The sequence below is a fragment of the Labeo rohita genome, chromosome 20 (assembly GCF_022985175.1).
Source record: "Labeo rohita strain BAU-BD-2019 chromosome 20, IGBB_LRoh.1.0, whole genome shotgun sequence".
NCBI classification, from domain to species: Eukaryota; Metazoa; Chordata; class Actinopteri; order Cypriniformes; family Cyprinidae; genus Labeo; species Labeo rohita.
This window is the reverse complement of record NC_066888.1, coordinates 9,782,683-9,788,682: the sequence shown is the minus strand read 5'-3', so window position 1 is coordinate 9,788,682 and position 6,000 is coordinate 9,782,683.

Below are 6,000 nucleotides of genomic sequence, written 5' to 3'. Positions count from 1 at the left end.
AGGGATCTGCTGACACACGTGGCTTTCAAACGCTCCCGTTGTGCTTATGTGTGAGCGCTCAGTGTGAGCGCTGATGTTTAAAAATCAGCTCAACAGCGCTCAAATGTGAGCAGGAAATGGACGTTTTTAAAAATTCAGTACCGAAAGTACCGAACCCGGTACCTTTTGACAACCCCAGTCCAACATCGTTGTTTTATCTTTTTTTGAAAAGGTCGTTTGACTTTTGTTGCATCTTTGCATTGTAAACACTGGGTTGGTACTTCTGCCTACGGCACACGTGACCTCTCCAACGTGACTATGTAATGCATGAAGTCAAGCTAGTGCAAGACGAGCATTTGTGGTTAAAAAGTTTATTAATTTTTATTTACAGCCCTTTGAAACCGCAGTGAAACTGCAATTTGGACCTTCAACCCATTGGCCACCATTGAAGTTTGCTACACTTTTAAAAATAAACATGCTTTAAAAGGTTCTTCACAAAGATGCTATAGAAAAAACATTTTTGGTTCCAAAAAGAACCATTAAAGGGGTCATCGGATGCCCATTTTCCACAAGTTGATATGATTCTTTTAGGGTCTTAATGAAAAGTCTATAATATACTTTGGTTGAAAATTCTCAATGGTTGTGTAAAACAACACCCTTTTTACCTTGCCAAAATCAGCTCTTCAAAAATCATCTCATTCTGGTCAAGGCTGCTTTAAATGCAAATGAGCTCTGCTCGCCCCGCCCCTCTCTTCTCTCTGTGGAGTGACGAGCCTGTTTACTTTAGCCGCATTTAGCCGTGTCTAGCCTCTAAACTTGCTAACTAGCACATTATTAGGAAAGGCGATCGCAAAGATTCATAAAAAACCCCCCCTTATACTCACTTCTGCTGTAAGTGAAGCTGGATCATGAATGATTTGCGTGAACATAGACGGATATATGTAGATCGGGAGGTGCATTCCCTTCACAAACAAACATAATCCACTGCATATTCAGCGGCTCAGATGTCGGGAGTAAATGACGACCACTATGTTCATTATTACATCCAGCAACACAACACCTCAATCGCTCAATCTGAGATATTCTTGTCTAATTTACATTCCTGCTATGGCAGCGAAACAAAGAGGGTGGACTGTTACAGCTGATCTTAGGTAAGACGTTCATGTCAATAAACTATCGTGGGAGCCTCTGTGGGTGTGACGCCACACTGACAGGCATCTGAGAACGGCTCGATTTGAAAAAGGGAATATTATTTTTACAGATGAATTAAAAACCATTGCATGGATTTTTATCATTATAGGGTAGATTTGTATATACACTGCCAACACACATTAATGTTCAAACAACATGTAAAAGTGAACCTAGCATCCGATGACCCCTTTAAGTCAAAGGATCTTTAAAGAACCATCTCTTTCTTACCTTTTTATAATCTGAAAAACCTTCTTTCACCACAAAGAACCTTTGTGAAACAGAAAGGTTCTTTAGATGTTAAAGGTTCGTTTTGGAACCATTTAAACAAATAAGGTTCTCCTATGGGATCATGAAGCACCTTTATTTTCAAGAGTGTATATGGGGGAAAATCCTGGAATGTTTTCCTCAAAAACCTTAATTTCCTTTCAACTGGAAAAAGAAAGACATGAACATCTTGGATGACATGGGGGTGAGCAAATTTTCAGGAAATGTTTATTTTGCAAGTGAACTAATCCTCATACACACACACACACACACACACGTACATGATATTTGTAATGATTCCTAGTCATATTTTCTTGTTTCAAAACACTGTTTCAAAAAAATGTTGAAAATTCAACTTTGCCATCACAGAAATAAACTAACTTTTACAGCATATTAAACAGAGAATATTAAGCAGTTATTTTAAATTCTATTTGGTGAGCGTCTTTAAAAAAAAAAAAGAAAAAAAACTTACAGTTCTATGTCATTTGATCTCTCTCTTCCTCTCCTCACATGCAAACAGAAACATGAACTTATCACTTAACAACTGTGACACGAGGCTGACATGGAAAGGAGGTCTGGATATCTCCTACATTGTATTCCTTTGTCTCTAAAGTTGACAAATGATCTTTTCGTGTAAGTGATTCCCCGTTCTCCACCTACTTTTCTGCCACATTTCCCTTCAAAAAAATCCACTTCAGATTCTACAAACAGATCCTGATATTTTTCCAGATGGACAGAAGTTTGACATTTTACATAAATCACAGTAATTAGGTTGGAATTTTCCATAGTTATTTGCCATGGGTGAGAGACACGGAGAGAGAGAAAGAGAGAGATGGAAACAATCTCATGATGCACAGTTGGGTTGGGCGGTGGGGCCAACAAATCCTTCAAATTAAAATGACTGATTAATTTCTGATGGCTTGAGGATGGTTGCTCGACCCTACTCGGGAACACAGCACGTTCATAAACTCTCTGATAGGGTTGTTAAAAACAAAGTCTGAAATTTTAAAAAACACAGATGAAAAGTCTACTGGTAACAAAATAAAAGACTCAGACAAAGCCAAATATGATGTCACAAAAGAAATCTTAAAGTTTTGTAACCAAAACACGGTAGGTTCAGATTTTCCAATACCCACGCCTCTCTATGGCCCTTTACCAGATGCAGGCACACTGTTGCCTCCACAAACAGGGCCCCTAAAGACCACTTACCCTCAAGACTTCAAAGATCCAGGGGACGGCAGGGCCTCTGGCAGGGTTCAAACCAACGTTTAATGTGGACGTACCCCTGCCCTGACAAACCCTCCCCCTTCCTCTCTTACATAAATCACCTGGCAGGTTCTCATCCATCACTCCCGCAGGTCTGTCCACAGATGTCTGGGCATTGATCTGTTTTGCAGTTATAATGGACGTTGTCTTTGCAGCTTTAGTGCTAATGGTGATTGGTGTAAATAGTAGGGATTTTTTTTATTATTATTTATTATTATATATTTTATTCTATTACTATTGCTATCAGTGAATTAAAACATTTTATTGTGATTCATTTTTGAATTAGTATTTTACTTTGAACACATTTTAAAAATAATATTATAGGGACAGTTCACCCAACAATGAAAGCTCTCAGATTGTATCTAAAATATCTTAATTTGTGTTCCAAAGATGAATGAATGAGGGTGAGTCAAAAATGACAGAAATTTCATTTTGTGGTGAACTATCCCTTTAACTATCTTTGAAGGTCTTTTCAATTATATATTTATTTTATTTTGTAATTTATGTTAATTTTTCTGCATTTTATTTTTATTTCAATTGTTACTGCAAATGTACTTATATAATTAAATACTACTACTACTACTACTAATAAAAAAAAACCAATCCATAAGAGTGTTAATTTTGTCAGCCATTTTTTTTATTTAGTTTTAGTCTTAGGCCTGATTTCACAGACAGAGTTTAGACTAAGCCAGGATTAGGTGATAGTTCAATTAGGAGATTTAAGTCATTTTTATAAACGTGCTTAGAAGAAAAAAAACAAAAAACAAAAAAAAAACATTACTGGTGTGCATCTTGAGAAAAAAAAAAAAAAAAAAAAAATAATAATAATAATAATAAAAATCTCAATCCATAAGTGTATTAATTTTGTGAGCCATTTTTTATTTAGTTTTAGTCTTAGGCCCGATTTCACAGACAGAGTTTAGACTAAGCCAGGATTAGGTGATAGTTCAATTAGGAGATTTAAGTCATTTTTATAAACGTGCTTAGAAATAAAAAAAAAAAAAACATTACTGGTGTGCATCTTGAGACAAAAAAAATAATAATAAAAAATCTCAATCCATAAGCGTGTTAATTTTGTGAGCCATTTTTTATTTAGTTTTAGTCTCATACCTGATTTCACAGACAGGGTTTAGACTAAACCTGAATTAGGTCATAGTTTAATTAGAACATTTAAGTAATTTTTATAAACACCCCAAAAAAAAAAAACAAACAAACAAACAAACAAAGAAAAACATTACTAATTATTCTCTAATCTTGAGAGAAAAAAAAAAATGGCACTAATACATTTTAAGATCAGTCACTGCAAGTTGCAGTTCAGACTTACATTTTAGTCTAGGACTAGGCTTAAGCCTTGTCTATGAAACCGGGGGTTAGTTTTTCAAATTAGTCCCCGTGTCAAATGTGGGTTGCTTGTCAGTGAAAACACATTTTTTGCTCAAAATTATAAATCGCAATGATTGTTGCAATTTGAGAAATTTATGTTTACATTTCAGGTATTGATAATCACAACTCATGTGGACTCACACACATGGTTTATTTTACCCCATCTAGGCCCAGTTTCACAGACAGGATTAGGTCTTTGTTCAATTAGGACATTTAAGTAATTTTTATAAACGTGCCTTGGAAAAAACATTACTGGTGTGCATCTAAAGACAAAACAAAGGCACTGACATGTTTTAAGATTAGTCAGTGCAAGGTTCTTTCTGTAGAAACAGCACAGACTTACATTTTAGTTTAGGACTAGGCTTAAGCCTTGTTTGTGAAACCAGGGTTATGTGTACGGATTTGTTATAGGCTTTTTATTACATAAATCAATATCAAAGACTTAGATATCCACTCTCTCTACATTATGAAAACTGGTAAAAACAACCCAAAATATTTAATGATGAAATTCCTAATAGTAATGCCAATAATTCCTAATTGCAGTAATGTTTCTCTATTAAAACAATATAGTCGAGATCACATGACTGAACAAAGACTGGCTAAATGCCAATTTTTATTTAAGCTGAACATCTCAAATGGAGATCACTTAAATCCAGCTTACTTGTTTGTCTATGTTTTCAGATCATCATCGGCACATCCGCAATGAAGAGTGAAGGTATGGTTGCCAGATTGCAAAAAAATAAGCAAAACAGCAAGAAGAAATGTATCCTTTAAAGCTGGCCACGCACTAGAGGATTTTAAGGCCGATTTTAAGCCTGATTTGTTTCCCGTACGATCAGGGAGGCGGGGCGTGGCCCAATTTATGGCATGTCGCAAGCATTTCTTTTTTTGTCCAAAAAAATCATCTATTGTGTGGTGTCGTTAAGATTATTTAACTGCTCCTGATCAAGACAGAGCATCCCTGAACTCAAATCTGGCTGCACCTGACATAATACCCGTGATAGCCAATAAGAGCGAGCAGGTGTCTTCAGTCCTGCTCCTGGGGACCCCACTGTCCTGCAGAGCTTAGTTCCAACCCTAATCAAACACACCTGAACCAGCTAATCAATGTCTTCAAGATCACTTACTGTACGTCACAGGCCAGGTGTGCTGAAGCAGGTTGGAAATAAACTTTTCTAGGACATGTTGCATGCTTCTATAGCTCAACACTGCCATGAAAGCAGAATACATCACCCATATTCTTTTTTTATAATGTGTTTAACAGAACGCATGCCAGGAGAGCCAGCTGACAACGTTGACTGCTTTCCATTTGTTTTTCTTCTCTATTCACGTTCGATCTCACGAGTCTCTGTGAGACTTGTGTCACTGTGGAATTGTTCCAACAGTCAACAAGTGTGTGGTGTCGCGGTCTGGTTGAACCGTCTAGCGTGTGCGTTCAGAAGATTATTAGGCTAAAAATCGGTTGAAACTACCTTCATGTCTGTGGTCTCCCATGGTTTTAAAATCAGTTAAGTTTTGAAAATCGTCTAGTGTGTGGCCAGCCTTAACAGAGAAGCTCTGATCTGGGGATTTAAACTCTTGGTATCTGGTAACCGCACACATGAAAGCTCACGTATTGAGGCATCAGGGTTGCCAGGTTTTTACAACAAAACCCACCCAATTGCTACTCAAAACTAGCCCAATCACATTTCAAGGGGGGTCCCCGTTAAATATTGCGTTCCGGGGGATAAAATACACATTTTTTTTGTCAGGGTACCCCTGGTAAATTCGTATTTCAGGGGCTAAATATGACGTCATTGGGGTCGCTCCAACCCACAGACATCAAAAACAACCTGTGGCAACAGTGTTAAAGTAGCCAAATTCCGTGGGAAAACCGCAGACTTGGCAACACTGTGAGGCATGTACAACAGTTTGTTT